Source organism: Poecile atricapillus, chromosome 4 (assembly GCF_030490865.1).
Source record: "Poecile atricapillus isolate bPoeAtr1 chromosome 4, bPoeAtr1.hap1, whole genome shotgun sequence".
Lineage (NCBI taxonomy): Eukaryota > Metazoa > Chordata > Aves > Passeriformes > Paridae > Poecile > Poecile atricapillus.
This window is the reverse complement of record NC_081252.1, coordinates 17,099,315-17,119,652: the sequence shown is the minus strand read 5'-3', so window position 1 is coordinate 17,119,652 and position 20,338 is coordinate 17,099,315. Positions and strand designations below refer to the sequence as shown.

The following is a 20,338-nucleotide window of genomic DNA, read 5'->3' as shown; positions in this document are numbered from 1 at the left end:
TTTCTAACTCAACTGTTGACCATCTTTTGAAAACAATAGTAAGAAAAAGCAAGTCTTTTAAGTTACCAGTCTACACCAGACCTTGTCATCTAGTCACACAATAATTTATGCACATATTCAGTGAAACAGCTGAACAGTTGTTAAATGCTTCTCAGGGTTCATATCACTTAAACCCTTGATGGATCAGTTGGAAAAACTACATATAAAAAGCAGAGACATGGAGGCAAGCAATAAATACTCCAGGAACATGCTGCTATTAAGAGCACAGAATATTTCATTAAGGTGTGGAAAGCAATTTCAAAATTCCCAATCAAGTTTTCTACCTTACAAAAGCACTGCTTTTGTGAACTTTGCATTAGACCAAGACATTACCACCACCATGCTGGCAAAGAATTAGACACAATATCAAGTTGGTGATTTTTTGGGGTTTTGTTGTTGTTGTTTTTTGTTTTGGCTTTTGTTTGTTTGTTGGTGGTTTTTTTTGTTTGTTTGTTTGTTGGTGGTTTGTTTGTTTGTTTTTTGGGGGGGTTGGTTTTTTGGTTTTATGTATTTTTCCAGAAAAATCTTTACAAACCTTCCCTTCTCATCACTACTTTTTGGGTTTCTCGAATACCAGGGTCTCTGATAAAATACAACATTCTCATATTCACAGTGCCAGAACTGCAAGGCTGAGGCAAGAATTCTAGCAGAACCTTCACTAACGAAGGAAATAATCAAGTAAGTCTGTCATAAACGTGGCTACAGCATACAGTCTCTTCCAAGCCAGAACTCGATGTCTCTGTCATAGGAAACTGGAGGGGAGAGGTATAAGTTGACAAGTCTGAAGCATACATGCTATACATCCAGTCTTTTGGTGGCAAAAGAGAGTATCTTCTCTGTGCCTGGTCTATTTAAAGCAGACAGGGGCAGACTGCCACTGAAGGAAAAGAAATTCCATCAAAAAGAGCCCAGAAGAAAGGATCCAAATTTCCTACAAATGACAGGACCTTGCCACCTCTCCAAATATTCAATCTACAGTACAGATACTGTGAGCAAGAAAACACAATCTCTGCACTCCCTATAACATCTTTAGCATAAGACTTATAAACTAAGTAAGGATCTTAAACCCTTAACCCCAATTTATTTCCTGATATAGGACACTAAGCACTAGAGCCTATTTATGACTGATGCAGATCACACTTGACACGACAACAAGCAGTGCAGCCAACAGTGCACAGGTATCACAGATCAACTCTTATTTCTCCTCTGCTGGGACCTGTAGATGGTATACTCAGTTCATCTGTAAGCAGGGAATAGCACTGTAGTCTACAAGTCTACCATCTCTTCTCCCATGCCTAAATGTTTTATCAAGGATCAAAACAGCCTGCCTTGGTCACTAACGCTCACAGGAAGCCATGTAACACAAAATGGAAATGACATGACATAAAACTGGGAATTGAAAATGAAGTATGAATAGGGCAAACATTTTTACAATATATTAACTGCCTTTATTATACTGAAGTGAGACTTGGCTGTAAAAGCATGAGATTTACAACTACTTCATCTTATACACAGAAGTACTTAATTTTTTTTGATGATCTCAGGGCAGGGCCAGGGGGGAGAATTAAAATTTCTCTCAGGCCCACCCATAGAAGGAAGAGGAAAACAACCAACAAACTAAACAAACACCAGTTATTTACATGTTTCTAAAATCATGAGAACATGAACTTGTAACTTTTGACCTGAATTCCAGCGAAGGCCATCTGCAGTATTTCATTTAGATCCAAGCAAATGCCTTTTCTTATGTACCCATAAAGTATCAAACTATTTTATTTCCTTATACATTTAATATTTCCCATGATGTATAAGGGCAGTTTGATTTTGCAGCATAGTGAATTGAAGAATGAACCCAAACAAGCCACTGTCTCACTGGCACTGGAAAGAGAAGGAAACAGCAACATGGGAAAAAAAGCCAAACTTGTTCACAAATAAATCAGAAGGGGGGTGGGGGCCTGGGGAGAGGGGGGGAAGGGGGGGTAGAAAGAAAAGGAAAATGCAGCAACCAGAACTCAAGCAGCTGGTGCTCAGGGACTAGGAAGGACTTTGGCTCCACAATAACAGGATCAATTGCATAATCGCTGCTGCCTGAGAAGTTATACAATGTCTGCCCTTCTCATAATTAAGAAAACAAATAAGCAACAAAAGTCTTTTTAGGGCACGGAAGCTAATAAATTAAATACCACGTGTGAAGTCTACTAAAGAGAAAGTGCTCCGTAGTTTCAAACATTACTTTTTAGCTTACTGAAACATTAAACATCAAACTCTATGTTGACTTTATGCTGCTGAAAACATCTATTTCTTCTAAAAGCAACATGTCCTAAAGCCAGTGCCAAGCCACAAGAATTTACAACCTGGCTTTTCCAGCCCTGCTCTCAGAAGACATGTCTGCATGTGTGAAAGCTGTCCTTAAGGCCAGCTTGCATGACATGTCACGTCTCCTGCTGCTCTAGAACTTTATGAACTCTGTGGATATTATGGCATTTGAACCAAAGCTCTAAACTACAAAAATATCCCGAGCACTAAGATGATTCTAATTGTCCAACTGGGTATTTTGCAGATAGCTTACAGGAGAACCAGTGTAATATTAGAGAAATGAAGACAAATCAACTTATGAGGAATGACATCACTGAAGAATGAGCAGGAAAGAGGTTTTCCTGAGTGGTCATGTATTGTGCAGACCTGACACTGAGGCATCACATGAAGTCTGAAAGCGAAGTTTGATTCAAGAGTGAAAGGCCACAAAGATACTGCATGCTAATTAAGAGGCAGTTGAATTTCAGTTTGCCAGCACTGAATCCATAAAGTTAATTCTAGCCTAATTATATAGCTCTCTCATTAAGGACTTGGGCCAAAAGAACAAAAAGCTCTATCTCCTCATCTAAAATTTGCATTTCCCTGTGACTATCTCTCTTCTGCTCCAAGTCTTGTCCATTTGGTTCTTCTTACCTCTGGGTCAGAAGTTTTGCATCTTTTCACCACGATTTGGGCTCACAGCCCAAAGCCACTGCATTGCAGAATCAGCAAAGACATGATGCAGCAATATTCCTGAATTTCTTTTGATGTGGATGTACATGTCATTGCTGCCAATCTTTGAAAGCCATCCAGATAAAATTCAGAAGCCCATGGCATTTCAGAAAAAAGTTTTAAGAACCCACAATGATGACAACTAAGATAGCCTCTTGACACTTTATGTCCTGCTGTTATTTTCCAGCTAGTGTCTAGAACACTGCAAAATTCACTGATTGTGCAAAGACAGAACAAATATTCACTCTGCTACTCACCCCTACAACCCCAAGCATTACCTCCTGTGCTCAGCACACACCACTTCCAGAAACGACTGCAGGGATTAGCAGAGAAGTGGAAATATGAGGATCTGTATTGCAGTGGAAGCACAGACCAATTTTAGAATGAAATACCTTAACCTGTATTCCTCTTGCCTCTAATGCCAACCTGTCAGCTCCTGGATAAGCAGACAGAATGAGAATGGCACCATCCCTAGTGAAGGGAAAGGAAATTGCTAACCTGAAAGCCTGCGCAAAGGAATATGCTGGCCACGCCCTGATATACAAGATATCGACCAGCAATTAGAGAAAGTCCCACTCCTCTCTTCGTAACTCACGAGTGCTGAACTTGCCTCAGGAAAATGCAGCAGCTGCTGCTCTGCCTCACCAGGCTCACTACACTCAGCAGATTGCCTTGACCAGTTACAACTCCAGAAGCAGTGGCCAGGTCACAGCAGCATTCCATTAGCAAACACCTTAACAGGAAAGCAGCACATTCCAACTCCACCTTTCTTATACTTTTTTTCTGGGTTTTTTTTTCCTATCAGGGGCTGATGCAGATGGCAATAATATAATACTTAAAACCCCTTATTGTGAATATGCTACAAAACAGCATAGCTTTATCCATAATGTCTCAGTTCTGAATTAAGTAAGCCACTTACCTCTCCTAATGCTTCTGCAACAACTCACAATTTTGATTAATGACCTGCTCTGCAAAATGCACCCCTTACACCAACTTCATCAGCAGTCCCCTCACTCCCCTCCTGGCTCTGGCAAATGCTTTGAATAATTCTCATATTCAGGGAGTTGAATATGGAGTCATTTCACCTGCTCAAAGAGTAAAGCAACACAAGGCAACTCTCAAGACACTACTGTACACTAATCCAAGTGCAATTGGAACAGCTATTGTGGCTAAAAAGTGGAATGCCCTTCCCTGTGGAAAACAAAGGAAGATCTGAAAATCTCACCCACTCTCCCATTCCTTTTGGACTTGGTGCTAACGAAGGAGCAGAAAGAAAAAAAACACAAATACAAAATGCTCCAGGACTCCAACAAGAAAAATCTGGCAGTGTAAAAAATTTACTCGTAAAACAGATACTTAAAATGCTAAAAGCTAAGTAAATAGTAAATTTCACAGCTAAGCTTCCAAAGCTCCTCACTCTTCTACTCCCTTTCATTAGAAATGGTTTACATAAAAATGTGTCTTATTAGTAAACTCACAGATCAAACAGACAATTGACTCAAAAGCAACTTCTTAGGTGGCTAGGGTTGCTCTAGAGTTGACAATTTCTGACTGAACTGCTCTCTGGAAGTATGATCTTCAAAACAACACCTAAGGTAATGGGAATTAAGTACTTGCAAAAGACAACTATTTCCTCCCAAGGCTGTAAGGGCATTCCACACTCTGTCTTGATTTTGGACAGCTGGGTTCGCACACTTGTGAGAGGTGAATTCCACCCTCTGTGTAGCTCAGCTGATGAGCAGTTTCTCCTAACTTAATCACCCACATCCACTATCAGATACTTCAAGTCTATAATGATCTCTTTTCCAATGAAGAATGGACACACAACTAACTCAGACTCACTGCAGAACCCCTCCTAAGACTCCAGGCTTTTTACATCCAGGTGATTTGTCTTCAGGCTTCACAAATATAATTGAGGTTCATTCTAGGTCCTGAAAAATTTTCCCCATTACATTAAATCTATCTCTTTCATCAAAGAGGGAAGAAAGAAAAGAGCAAACTAGAAAGAAAGAGGGAAAAAACCCAAAACACAATTATCAGTGACTTGGAAAAAAATTACAAAATTGAACAGGCATGTTCTGGATGCAGGAGGAAAAAAGGAGATGCATCCAGAAGACATGAAGGGGATGCAAAATGGAAGACAGATTACAATTCTGTGAACATATAAGTCCTGAAAACCTATTTACTTCAACCATGAGAAGCTCAAACACAGATGTTCAAATCTGATTATTCCTGCTTTATAACCCTAAAGCTTAGTTTCAGAAGAGGTCAAAAAATGAAGGCAACAATAGCATAAAATAATGAAAATAACTGTAATTTGTTTTTTCTCTTTAAATCATTAAAAGGCTTTTGCCTGCTTTGTCAGTAGCATAATCTAGGAAATCCCAAAGCTTACTGTGTTTTGGCCTAACAAAATAAAACTTAAAAAAAAAAAAAAAACAAGGAAAAAGAATCATGAAACTTTCATCCTTACATCATCCCCTCAGTCAACAAGAAATGAACACAAAGAAACAATATTAGGATTTAGGATTTACATATCTTGCATTAAACTGAAGTTAACTCACTGATCACCAGTCCTATGGACAAAAGGGAGCCATTCCAGATTCTATTAATCAGAAATAATTATGCTGATCCCAAATTACCTGTTCATGTATATGCTGAAACAAAAACAACACCAAATGATTTGTTTAAAAAAGCAGTAATATTTAGAACATCAAAGATATCCTGAATTTAGATGAACCGAAATTACTAGAAGCAATTAAGAGGGGGAAAAAATCTGTTTAGTCTTCAGTGTATTCTCCCTTTGATTTTTAATGATAATTAATAAGATCTACATATTTTAAAAAAAGAAAAATTAATAGGGAGGAGGAGCAAGTTCTGAGATGGGTCCAAGTGCATCAGGCCCATGCTGCTATGTGTGGTTTCTCCCCTGCTCTGACGCATTTCCAGGAGGACACCAGAGGAATTCTCTGTAGCAATCGTTTTCCAAGCAATATTTTGGCATGAATCCAAAGCATTTGTTTTAAAACAGAAGCCCAGCAGTCTGGATCAGCAACAGACCTGCAGAAAGTCCATAAAGCATAATTTTCTTTCAAGGGCATATCAGGATCAGCATACAATTGAGATTATGCTGCACAAAAAAAAGACTCAAAAAAATCTCACAAACCATCAGAATGGATAAATGAATGCTTTAAAACAGCACAGACACACACACAACTCTCATTTGCTTTCTCTCATTAAGTAGCATTTTTTGCAAGAGCCAAGTATTAAAAAAAAACCAAAAACACTGACCCAGGAAAGAGAATTAATGCATTTGTTTCATTTAAAACACTCCCAGGAGCAACAGTAGCACTTACATGCCAGACTTACAAGAACAAACACTGCAAGAGAAACACTAACTGTGAAACAGACGGGTCACTAAGCTAGGCTCTCTCACTTGTGGCAAGCTGACACATTCCTTCCATCTGCCTGTCCAGACCTGTCAGCATTCCGCTTGGAAGTGGCTGAAAAACCTATAGCCATGTTGATAATGTAAAGTACATTCAGAGAGCACCTCCTCCTCTATCAGCCCAAAAGGAGAACTCCACCATCCAGCAAGAAGCGTCCCACAGGCACAAGGGTAACAAGGTGTCACTAACCAGCCACAAGAAGGAGGAAGGCAACAATGAGTACAAATAAATACTGTGTGACTCAAGAGTAAACAGTGTCAGAGGTAGGAAAGAAATATTGCCTCTTAAATTTACCAAACTTTCTCATCCAATTAAAAAGCAGTGACAATTCTCTACCTATGTCCAAGTGAGACTGACTAGCGCTATTTCCTGAAACTGAAAGATGATGAGTATTAGATTATCATTTATTATTTATTAGTTTTATTATTAGTATCAGATGATGAGAAAATAGTATTGCATGATGATTGCAACACAATTTTCTTAAGCTTGTAGATCTATAAAGACAGTTCAGAAAAGAAACTGTCTTTCAAGACCTACTGTGGCACTGCTTTGTTGCCACTTCCATCTCCCTGCCCTGTTGACAATACAACCAGCATGCTGGAAGCCAAAAAGAAAAACTTATTTAGTACTGGGAGGACCTCATATTTTGAAATAGTCTGACATGCTTGAACTATTGAGGGGAAATTAAAACAAAAAACCACACACCGATATCAACAAAACAAAACACAGCACCACAGAAAACATATACCAAAACAATACCAAAATCCCACAAACCAAACAGACACAAAATCACAACTCCTTACAAATAATGAAATTTCTACCATTTTGAGACTGAATTGTGACTATGATAATACTATTTAGACAAGCTACCTTAGTTCAGATGTCTTCATCATTCTCAAAGACTTGATATTTGCTATCTTACCTGTATTATTAAATTGATCACTTTGAGATAAGCATAGTATTTCCACATGAATATACTCATTCACTACCAGATACGGCACGTGCTGCTCAGCATCATTAAACTGATACCTTCAGCTCAGCAACCTCCATTTAATCACATTAAAGGGACACCAACTAATACAAGAAACAGAAGCCAGTAATTCATGCACCTGGATGAGCACACTAGGGGAGCAGGTGGTAATTATGAATCAGTTTTTTGGATACAATTATTTGCACCTCTTTGCAGACAGGGCACCTTCCAATGACACCCATTTTACTACCTCCAAATGCATGACTACGTGCTAGAAACCAGAATGGGAAGAAGGGATCTGAACACGCCGAGCACAAATCCCAAAAGAACCAGCAAGCCCATGGCAACAAAAGTTACGTGACTCTCAGATGCAGCAGGAGGCATCCCTGAACTGGGGAAGGAGGGGAGGGTTTCAAAGAAGGGAAGAAATATTATGGCATAAACCAGCACGCCAGACTACTTACTCTGAGACATCTAAAGGTCAGCCTTCTTATAGCTCAAGAGAGCAACCAGAATACAAATGACTACCAAACACTTAAATATATTTCATTACTGAAAGCTAAATTTATTATTGAAGGTCAAGATAAAGTTAAAAAGAGCCTGGGTCATCATCTCTGCATGGAGATCATATTTACACAGCTCAGGGCTCTTGGGCAAAGCAGATAATGGCAACATGTACAACACACACTGAAAGGTGAGCAAACTCACTTTCAGTATGAAAATGAAACTTCTCAGGAGTGGTAACTGGCCAGGAGAACATATTATTAAGCATGTAAGATTCCCCCTTAACTCATAGCCATTAATTACACAGAACACTTTAAAAAGGGAGACCTCCATTGAAATAAAAGACATTGCAACCAATGCAGCATTGCTTATGTGGATAATCATTTCTTACTGCAAAAAACATTTCAGTCATCCAAAGTTGATCATCACCACTGAAGCAACAGATTCTTCAAAAGGCAGTTGTTTTCAACTAAGAAAGGATACCACATAGAGAGAAAAGATGTCAAGTACTGTAATAATAGTGCTCCAGTGCACATGTTTTTTAGATATTGCTCTGGAATGTCCATGCTCTCTGTCCTTATCTCTTCCTCTCCTCCTCCTTTACCATGTCTTTTTATTGAAATAAAAATTAATTTAGACTGGGCTAGCTATTCTTCAAGATGAATCAACATGACGTTTCAAAACAAGCAGAAAATGAGAGTAACCTATTAAGAGGTATAAATTTTGACACAGTAGTACAAGCCTACACACTCAGTACAAGCCTTCAGCTCACGATGAAGTTTTGCCATCCTCCTACCAGACCTTTTCAACATCCTCTGTGAGGTCTGAGGAGTCCCATCTCTGAGATGATGGTGAGCACTCATTAAAAATGCTATAAAATAGCACCAAAATACTTCAGCATAGCAATGAAAAAAAGAAAGGGAGGGCAAGAATGCTACTTTCCTTCTGCAAGAGAGGAATAAGAAACAGTATTAATGCAATATCTGTAAGCAAATGCACTCCACACAGCTCAGCCTGAGCATTACTCTAACAGTACCTGAGGAGAGACCTGGAGGGCAACTCAAAACTTGTGTTTAACCCAAACACTAAGAGTCACAATAAAATGGTCAAAACAAAATCCTCATGTCTTGTTTGCCAGACTAGGTTTTTTCTTCTAGTACTTATATGTTGTTAAGAAAGAAACTAGGCACAGAGGGAAAAGGATCTATTTTGCTGGTTTTACTTTTTATTGGTAGATTTTTACTTGTTAACTAGAAAACTGGACATCACCACATAAACAGTAATTAAAAAGAAGATGAAAAGAATTCTACAAAATTCAAGATACATGCAGACAAATACCTCTTGTCCGGACTAAAAAATAACAGCAATATTTGAATTAAAGAGAAAAAAACCATAGAAAATATAGAAGTCTTCATCACACATCTATTTTCCATTCATGTAGGCAATCTTCCTGAAACATTTATACAGAAAACTACTCAAGGAGAGTCTTCATATGTTAGTATGTAAATGCAACACTGTGCACCTACTTCTCTTCTTTAAATATCAAGACCATTCATGATCCCTAAACAGTGCAATTCATTTTAAAACATGGGTTGTTCACAGACTTTTCGTCCAACATTATTTAATGCTTTAACAATAAAGTGCGACTTCTGACCAATGTTCTTTGTATGTTCCAAGTTAATAGTAAACTTTCAGTCAAGTCAGGGTGCTCCTGATGGAGCTCCTGTCCTTCACATGATTAAGTGAAGGGTCACTTCTTTGAACATCCACCCTAACCCAAGTAAAAGAGTCAAAGGGCACCTTTTTGTAATTAATTTGTTTAAATTCACAAAAGCAGCTTGCTTTCTCCTGGGTAGAGGTAAGAGCCCTCTACAAGCTGTGCTGACTTTCCAACAAGGTTTCCCTCAGCCACTACCGGGACCTCACAGCTGCTGGCACATCGCTGCTGCCCGCCACACCAAGAGCAAACACGGAAGTCTGAGTAACAGACCAGTTATAAACCCAACAGTGGACAAAAAACCAGTTACAATAAAATATCCAGTACTTTCATAGCCTACTACATTAAAAATTATCTTACTATCTTCAGTATCACATAAAAAAAAAAAAAAAAAAAAAAAAAAAAAAGATAAAAAAATCACTCTCTGCCTATCTGCCACTGGGCTTCAGTTCCACTGTTCCTTCACAGTGGAGATAAAAGACTCCCATGTTTTCATTTGCCATGTAAAGCATACAAAAAGCTTGTCCCATATCCTTACCTCTTTCTGTAAAAAGCCAGGACTTTAAAAGCACCGTGCTGTGCTGCCAGCCTCTGCAAATGTCCTGCTTCAATCACGATTACAGATGTCCCTTCCAACCAAAATTTGTCTGGTATGTTCAAACTTTTCCAGGTGAACTTAAAATTTAAGATGAGTCCTTCCTCACATCACATAATAAAGAAGAGTATTCAGAGACAGCAACATTCAGTCTGTACAACCCAAGTCAAAAAAATGTATTTCAATTTATTTCAATCCTGCAGCGCTTGAGGTGCTCCACTTTCCTACTCATTGTTAGGAGTACTACAAAAGCAGGTCTAGGGATTTCCACCTCAGCACCACAACCCTCACCTTAATGCAAAAAGACAATTCTAAGATGAATTCCACACAATATGAACATCTAATAATGATGGTAACCTTTTCTTTTCCTAAACTATCCTAAACTATTAAATAAGGTTATTATCATAGTTTGTGCTATCACGTTTTCATTTGAAATGTTCATCCTTACTCAGGTGGCAAGTTCCAACTTCATTCTGCAAAGGATGATGGAAAAGAGGATAGACAGGAAAGGAGAGTTTTCATCTTTCAAATTTATTCTGTCTGTGCCAGAGGAACCTAAACCCTCACCTTGGTATATCCTCTACTCTGTCTGAGCTACTTCAGAAAAACATCAACTATATTTATCTCCTTCTATAAAGAAAGATCACAATGGAAAGACACACAGCTAGACTAAAAAGATTTTTCCAAGTACATTGTTTGCAGCACACACACCTCCTCTGCTTCCTTTTATAAAAAAATGAGGGAAAAGAAACCCCAAACAAACCCAAACAAACAAAAACCTAAACATTCATAACATCATCTGTATTTGAAGCATATAATATATACTTATGTGCTTTACTGAAATAAAAACAGGTTATAGTAGCTTTAAGGGTTTAACTGAGCAGTAGGTTATCCCAATTCACACCAAGAAACTCTATGTCCTGATATTGGCTGGGGTAGAGTTAATTTTATTCACAGTGGCTGGTATGGGGGTGTGTTTTGGATTTATTCTGAACTCAGGGTTGACAATATAGAGATGTTATTGTTATTGCTGAGCAGGGCTTAGACAGAGCCAAGGCCTTTTCTGCTCTTTGTACCAGCCATGCCAGCAAGGAAGCTGAGGGTGCCTGGGATGGTGGGAGGAGACACAGCCCAGAAGGTGACCCCAACTCACCAAAGGGATATTCCAGACCATGTGGCACCATGCCCAGTATATAAAGTGAGGGGAAGAAGAAGGAAAGGGGATACTTTTGGAGTGATGGTGTTTGTCTTCCCAAGAAATGGTTGTCTGTGATGTGTGCTCTGCTCTCCTGGAGATGGCTGAACAGCTACCATGGGAAGCAGGGAAATCATTCCTTGTTTCACCTTGCTTGTGCCTGTGGCTTTTGCTTTCCCTGTTAAACTGTCTTTATCTCAGCACAGCTCAGGTTTCCCAGCTTTTACCCTTCTGATTCCCTCCCTATTCTTGGTGCAGTGCGTGTAAGTGGCTACATAGAGCTTGGTTGCTGCCTGGGGACAAACCCTGACACTGTACAAGTAATTACAAAAAAAAAAAAAAAAATCCTGCTACTTAATACAGCACATCCAGAGTCCTGTCTGTACAAAAACATCACCAGTCAGACTACGAGAGCTTTCAACAGACAGCAGGGAAGCCATGGTCTCTCCTATCCTGATCCAACACTGCTGGGAAGGTGGCTGGCTATGTTGCTGGAAAGAAATGAAAGCAACATATTTCTGTCTCCAGAAATTGCTACAGTCAAAGTAAGACATGTTGCTATGGTGCCTTTACACACTCTAATAAAGAAAAGCTTGAAAAGATACTCCCTGGTTACTTCATGACCCACTCAAAACCTAAATTAAGTATTCGTCACTAGCTTAGGCTCACTGCTCAAAACTGTTAAAAAGAAACTTTTGCAAACCTAATGAACAAGCAAATTAGCATTCTCTTAGATCACATCCACAGAGGCTTTGTTTTTGCATTTGTACTGTGGGTCACTGCTCAACTGCTGACTCAAGTATTAGTATTTAACTTGTAATGCAATACCAAAATGGTTTCTATGCCTTATTCCACATGACTGCTTATAAAATTATAACAAATGTTTACTTCTGCCTGATCAGAGAGACATTCTTTCTTCTGCAAGTGTAAAGAAACTTCCAAATGAAATAAATTTCACTCCTTCTCAGTCACTTTATCTGACAGGAAACCAGTGATGACAAGAATATTACCAGCTTTGATCACAGCTTTCTCAATCTCATTGTACCTGTGGCACCCCAGCCCAGAACATCTTGCCGTGCGAAGATTCCAAAGATGATGTAACCCTCACAGTTGTGGGGAAAAAATGTCTACTGCATACTTAAGTCTCAAAATTGAAAAAGTAATCAAATTCGTTTGTGTTTTCAATGCTTTAAAAGCTGTAACTTGAACCAATCTCACTACTGAGGGCCTAGACCATGACATTTCAACTCTGAGAACATCAAAAAACCCAACTTTTACATTAAGAAATGCAATCTTTAACTGTTTAGTCTGTCATTCTGCCATGTGATAAATTCTGTACTACGTACACTCACACAAATACAAACTAAGGCCTCATCTCATCCCTGGCTCTCACCTGAAGACCCAAGGACTTCCTTAAAATCCCATTAGAAGTACACAAGCCTTGGCAAGCATACAAATGCAAAACCAAATGCTAAGACCATCAATAGCACTCTGAATGCTATCAACATGGTGAATTCCTGTCCCTTGGTTCCCATTACTCCTTTGGTTGTCCTCAGGCAAGTGCTCAGTTTGATTTTTCATTATTTTAGGGTTTTTTTGTTGGGGCATTTTGGGGGTGGTTTTTTGTTCATTTTTTGGGGCTTTTCCCCAAACTTCTGAGCTTGCTTCCATGAATTGCTCACCCCTGTTCTGCATACTTTGGCTGCAGGAATCACATGAACTGGTACTGCCACTGATGCCTCCATACCATAAAAATAAGCTTCCCCTAGAACAGCTCTCCTACCACAGGCCAATACTCCCCACTGGTATAATAAACCTCAGACATAAGCTCAGGCTCATTATGCCACGTGCATTTGCATCTGATTAACCTTCTCAGGGATCTTTACCTAAGGCAGTCTGAACAGTCTTTCTTCCTTTCGGGATTGCCCATCATCCAAGCACTTGAAAAGTCTTTAGAAAGTTTTATTACCAAGCCAAGTTCATATTTTGTCATATTTTATCCCTCTGTATCCTTTAAACATACCTTTTGGATATCGTAAGTATTTGCCTAGCCCTGCAATTTCTCTTTCTATTCCGCTTATCTTGAATTAAACACACACAAAAAAAAGGATATGCTTACAGTGTCAAATAACCAAACACAAACTTTAGGAAGTTCCTGCTGTACAAACCCCCTCTTCCTGTTACTTCCCATCTATAAGCTCAGATTTTAGTTCTCAACAAGAACCAGGGATAAGAACCAACACTATTTATCACCATGGCATTCAAACACATTCCACTTTTTGAAGCAACATCCCATCATCCATTACTTCACACAAATTAAACCATCCTGCTTTGGACAACACTGAGATTTTTACCATGTCTTCATATGAAAATAATAAATCATCTGGTAATACAAGAACATAAAACGTGGTTCACTTGCACCCACATTCCACCTGTCAGGATGATACTGAGAAAAGTAGCATTAGGTAGAGCTACTCTCTCATACCCAATGCATGGTGATAACTGACAAAAGCTGCAGTGACATAGAAAGCCCGATGTACGTTTTTCCCCAAGAGCTACTGATCCACACTCTCACTGAATTCATCACGTTCCAAATTTGAAAGACCCCAAAAAAAAGCAAAACACCTAAGAAAGTGTAGGAGTATCTTCTCCTTCTAACCATAGCCATGTGTCTATCTTAGCACTACCAAACTGTCAGCTCTGAAGGTTTGGGGTTTTTTTCCCATTTGCTTATTTGATATAGCTGGTTTAAGATAAGGATCAATTTTGCTAACTCCCCCTTAACTCTGAAATCCTTCACTACAAATCATCAAATGCACATTCAAAACCAAAACTGTCACAGCCATTAGTAAGAAAACAGATGATTCAATAGAGGGACCAGCTTTATAGTTAAAAGGGTCTGACTTCTCTAAGGTAGGTGTCTTAGAATGGGAAAAAGAAGCTTAAGTTACCCACGTAACTGATGAATACCCATCCAGCCTGAAAAAGCAGGAATTCATCTTGCTTCCAGCGCAACAAAAAATTTCTGCAGAGCAAGAGAGAAAGGGATTAAATAAGCCACCCTGGAAATCCACTTCTTCCATATGTTTTCGAATTTACATACTGTCTGTACCTTAGGTTAGCCAACCTGATCAAAGCTTTTTCCATGCCATACTGTAACAAAAACACATGGAAATAACAATTTTGTGAAGGTGTAAGAACTAAACATTCTATTAATGCATATCTGACTGTTATAATTCAGATGCATCAATCTCATCTTTCGCTGACATTTCTTAACATTTGCCCAGAAATTAGAAGCCACGTGCCCTCGTACCACTCAACATCCCTTATTGTTTATGGTTCCCACACAATTCCCTCCTTCCTAGCACAACACTGTATCTGAACTCTACCGTAACTCTACTGTATTTGAAATTTCAGAAGATATTTTTTTACATGTGCAAGTTCTGCAAATCTGTTCCTATTCTGCGATATGTGAGAAGCATTACAAGTCACATGTTTAAGACAGGAGAAATCCATCACAGGATAGTGATGAAACACCAAAACCAGCAAAGCAGTCCAACTCCTCTTCCCTCAAATGGGAAAGATCCTAAAAGCTGGCGTGTAGCTCTCACTTGAATAAAGTAATCCCAAAGAAACATCAAACATTTTTTCCCTCAAATCTCAATATAGTTTTACTTCCAATATCACAGCTTTGCTCATCAGGTAGGGAGAGAAAAAAGAAAAAATTACACCATTAAAAAAAGCCACAAATATTCTCTGCTGTCATTCAAAATTTCAAAAACATCAGCACAATTGTCAAAAATCATGTCAATTACACATTTCCACACAGAACAAAAATCAGAAATTTTTGCCCCAGAGCTCTTCATGGGAAAAAAACAAAAGATATAATTCATCTTCACTCATAAAAGACTTATAGGAAAGAAAAAAGAAACCTAAACTCCTGCATACTTAGAGCAAAGCAAATAGAAAAGGAACAAGCCATATTCTTACTTCTTTGGACTGGACAAAGCTGCCCTTCACACTTGTTTTGAAAGCCTTGATACCAGCCAAGAGTTCCTAGCAGGTGTAAGAAAAGTTCCCCCAACAGTGACACCAACACCTGAGACCACACCATGGCCTCCTCAGCAAGATGTTGCCATCCAGTCCTCAGAGCAGCCACCAAGCCCCTGTTTGTACCAGGGAGGTGCTGTACACACTTACCTGTAATATCCAGAAGAACAGAGGATGTGACCAAAAAGCCTTACACTAGTGTCTCGTCAAACATGGGTTGCTTGCCAAACAGATGCTCTCAAGGCTGGATCACCACGAACACATACTCAGTCCTGAAAAGCTTGCAGTGCTCTCACCTGAGCCAAGAAGCTGCTCTCACCTCTCCACCAATGACTTCAGCTAAAATATTACATCCTGCCAGCAGGATTTCGTACCCAACAAAAGGATACGGCAACACTTTCCGCACTGTCTGTGGGACAGCAGCTTCGAATAAACAGCACAGGGACTTTATAATTATGTCCTGTTTTCTCCTCCCCGGCCTGGACAAGGTATGAACAGCCTAGCAGCAGGATGCAAAGTCTCCGATAAAAGATAAACTGTTTCACCTTTGTAATGCTCCTTTATTACAAAACTGTAAACAAAATTACAAAGTTGAAGAGAGCTGTTCCAGGAGATGTGACAATCTTACACCAATGCACCTCAGTCCTAGGACACATGAAGGCTTACAGACTCAAGCAGTTGGTCACTTAGGACAGATAAGTAACAAAAAAAGCACTTTTTAAAGCAATCAGCATCCCAAATACATCAAAGAAACTAATACTGTTAAGTATGTGTCATAACTTGGACATTTTGAATAGAGTACTATTGCAATCAGCAATACCACCAAGCATGAAAAAAGAATCAAGAACGAAACCAGTGAAGTTAAAAGCTTCTGTATTAAAGCCATGAGGAAATAATTTGTTTTCCACCTACACACATATCCAGAAATTGTACTGTGGACCAACAGAAAATTCTATCTCCCCTTACAAAATGCAAGTTACATTTTAGTAACATATCATAAGAATAGACTTCCATGGTACGAATTATCAGAAGAGCAAGTGAGCAATAGGGGGTAAATTGTGACTTAGATGTATAGTTTCTCGCAGCATACTTTATCTGTATTCTTCAAAATCTGTTTATTTTGGACAAATGACATAAGACTTCCTCATGGCAGGAAGTCCTGCAAGTCAAAGGCCACTGCTGAAACAGTATTTCCACTATTTTGCAATAGGGACTTAAAATCACTTACAAACGTGAACAAAACGGCTAATTAACATGAACAGATTTGTCCTTTGGCAATTTAACCATCCGAGAGGGAACCACTGTCTTCTTCTCTTTATATTTTTCAGCTTAGTGCATCTTCAGAAACCCAAGTGAATGCCCAGAACCCAGCAACATAACAGTTAATATCAACATTTGGGAAGTGAAACACTATGTTCCAACACCAAAGTTTCCAAACAATCTCATGACAGTCCTGAGCATTTCAAAGGGCAAGCAGAACATCTGCCCACACTCACTCCCATTCCCCGCTCATAAAGCACCAATGAAGTTTCCTGAATGCTAAAAATCCCACAGAGCACTTGTGGAAAACTATGAATTAGTTAATGCAAGGCTGGTGGATGTGAAACATACTGCTGCATTCCTCTAAGAGCAGCACACTGTTACATCCTAAAGACCCGCTTGCCTTGCACACTTCTGGCAGTTTAGCTCCACTAAACCAGAGCTAAGTACCAAGGTTTGTGTAGCCATGCAGATGGCTGTCAGATCACCTTCTCAGACCACTCCTGTACCAAGATGCAACAAGATAATATAGCCTTGTTACGTCAAGGTTGAAATTATCAAGAACTGTATTTTTTTTTTACTTAGCATCTTTCTGTTACCATTCTGAATAAAAAGATAAGCATTATTTTCCCATAGTACTGTGTGGCACCAGTACTACCAAGTAGGTGATCTTGATGTACGGAGCTGGACACACCAACCCTTACTTAAACCTTGATATAGAATAGTTGTAATACATTTTCAAGTGGGTGCTGAAGATATTAAGTCCCAGCAGCACTGTGCTTAACTTGCTTCAACTAGGTAATCAGCTGGCTAAGAGATGCAATATGACCACAAAACCCAAAACATACAGTATTTTTATTCCAAGTCGAACAGCCTAAAATTGCCCAACAAACTAGAAAAGCAAATGTGTCCAGTTCCTTAAAAACACATACCAAACTGAAGAATACCATTCACTATCCTCTAATCTGATATTTGAGGGATTCTTCTACCCAAAACACCTAGTTATCAACAAGGTGTTGATAACACCAGCCAAAGCTGGCTCCAGTTGAGCTCAACAGACCCGCACCACATAGCGAGGAGACACCCACTCAGAGTCCAAACGTGCAGCCAAAGTTAGACTGCCAGCACTTTTTGACCAGGGCCATGGAACAAAGACTCAATGCCACGCTAACATGGACACACTCCCAGGACACAATGCCTGACTGCCTATAAGCTAAAAGCAAAGAAATGGACTTGGCTGGCTTACTGCCATTGACCAGTTCCCACAGCAGGTAAGTTCATATCTTCAAATGCTGTATGTCTACAAAGATTGCACAGGATGAGTGAGATATTGCAGAAATGTCAGTTCACGCAAACCGTACAGTTTGTTTACATAGCCTACTTCAAGATACTGCTAGCTTATCACCAAAATGTGCCAAGGATACAATAAGGCTGGCTCTCTGCAGAGCCTGACTGGATCCATAGAGTCTGTGAGCTCAGGAACATCCTATAGCTATACAGCCATAACAGAGCACAGAGGCATGCACAGGCATCAGGCAGCAACCCAGCTCTGGTGGAGAAAAATAACTTCTGTTAGCTAAAACACGCAAAATTTACTTTTCTTAACAGGAAACCCACCCCTTGTTTTCCATAGTAAAATTTCATGGTCCAATATGTGGACACACATAGACCTCATCACAAACCTACATTAGCAAGAAACCAAAATTCAGTCATTAAAATAAGGCCAGGATTCACAGCTCTACACTGAAATCTTGCAAGTTACTCTAGTTAACCAAAAAAATTCAGTTAAATCATTTATGAAACTATAGGCCAAATTAAATACATATAGTCCTCCGCACCTCTTCCATAAGTGTTTTGCTATGCAGGCACAGCTAGAAATTATAGTCCTAATCTTTCAAGGTGAACATCACACAGGGTTTCAGCACCGAGCATTACTGACTGGTCTCTATGCAAACCTCTCCATTTGCGTGGACCACCTCCCAGAACTGCAGGGCAAAAACCACGCTCAAGACAAGGGGCAGGTACTTCAGCAACCCCGCAAATCCCCCCAACACTATGTTCAGAACCCTCCGAGAGCCACGACCCCCCTGTCCCCGGGGACGCACCGGGAATAAACCTGTCGGGTTCTGTAACTTCAGTGTCCCTGCAGCACCGCAGGGTCAACACCTCGAGGCTGCCGCCAAAATCAGTACTCGCATGAAAAATCAAAATAAAACGCGGGGGTGAAAAAGCCGACCCGACCCACCGCCCGTGAGCCGCCCAGTGCCTGCGGCTGCACGGGGCGACCCCCTACGCTCCCTGCAGGCCCTCCCGGAGCTGGGCAGGCGGGCCCCTCCCGCACCCCGCCGGGGCTCCCGCGGGAAATCCACCCGCCCCAGCCACAACAAAGGCGGCCGGAGCGGCCCAGCGCCCGCGGGGCTCCTCCGCGACCCTCGGGCTTCACCCGGGCCCCTCCTCACCGCGGCCCCGGCGCAGCCCGTGCATTGGAGCCGGAGGGGGGGTGCCCGCGCAGTGACAATGATCGGCCGCCCCCGGCACCTGCGCCGCCGCCCCCTCCTCCAGCCCGGCCCGGCCGCTCGGTATCCCCGGGGAGCGGGGCCTGCGGCCGGGCCGAGCAGGGCCGAAGGGGCGCCGGGTCTCCCCGGGCCCGCCGGCGGCGCAACAAAGCGGCGGGGCCCGGGGGGCGGCGGGAAACGCCGGCGGGCACTCACCGGGGGGCGGCGGGGTCCCGGCGGTGCCGCTGTGCCGGCCCGGGGAGGGGGCGGCGGGCGCTCCGTCCCTCCTCGTTCTCCTCTCTCCGCTGTGCTCTCTCCGCCAGCAGAGCTCGGCTCGGGGGGTTACGCGGCGCGGCGGCCGCGGCCAGGCGGTGCGGGCCGGGCCGGGAGGGCGGCTCCCCCCGGGCGGGCTCCGGCGGGAGGCAGCGCCGCCGCCGCTGCTGCACCGTCCGGGCGCCGGGGTCGTCCCGGCCCCATCAAGGCCGGGCCGCACCGAGGGGGCCGCGGAGGGAGCGGGGCCGCTCCCCGCGGCGGCTGGTGGCCATCTTAGTCCTCCTCCTCGGCGCTGAGTGCCCCCTCCCCGCCCGGCTGCCAGCGCTGCCTCCTCCCTCCGCTCCTCCTCCTCCTCCTCCCACTGCTCCCGGCTGGCTGCGGTCGCTCCCGCAGCCCGGCGAGGCCGCCCGCGGTGAGCCGGTTGGTGCTGGCAGGCCGCGGGCCCGTTCCTTAGTTTTGGGGCTTTGTGCAATTATCTTACTTTTTGCAGTGGTGGCTTTGGGTTCTCCCCGTTCTCTGACAGAATTCCTGCTCCTCTAGCGCTGACCGCCCGTGTCCTCTGCCCTCTACCCCGCTGCCACAGGCCCGAGCAGCTGACACGCGAGAAGAAGCCGTCCCGGGCAGGAACTTGGATGTGTGATGAGGAAGGGAATGCAGGTCGATGCCGGAGCAAGTAACCCACCCTTGAGCAGGGCTTGAGTTGCTTTCCTTTTCGCTCTTTGTCAAGTGTGCATCTAGGGAAAGTCCACTGGATATCCCTAGTGCCG

The 20,338-nt window shown here is 41.8% G+C and overlaps 1 protein-coding gene across 5 annotated transcripts in view; it reads right to left on the bottom strand.

Annotated features, from left to right (window-relative positions):
• Window positions 1–20,069, bottom strand: part of WDFY3 (WD repeat and FYVE domain containing 3) — a 156,650-nt gene extending 136,581 nt beyond the window's left edge. For 4 of the 5 annotated variants that reach the window (XM_058837335.1, XM_058837340.1, XM_058837339.1 and 1 more), the window contains exon 1: window positions 19,515–19,875. The gene's annotated coding sequence lies outside the window, so the exon portion shown is untranslated. Of the gene's footprint in view, window positions 1–19,514; window positions 19,876–20,052 lie in introns of those variants that run through there. The other variant, XM_058837336.1, reaches the window with a different exon arrangement.
• Between the last annotated feature and the right edge of the window lie 269 nt (window positions 20,070–20,338).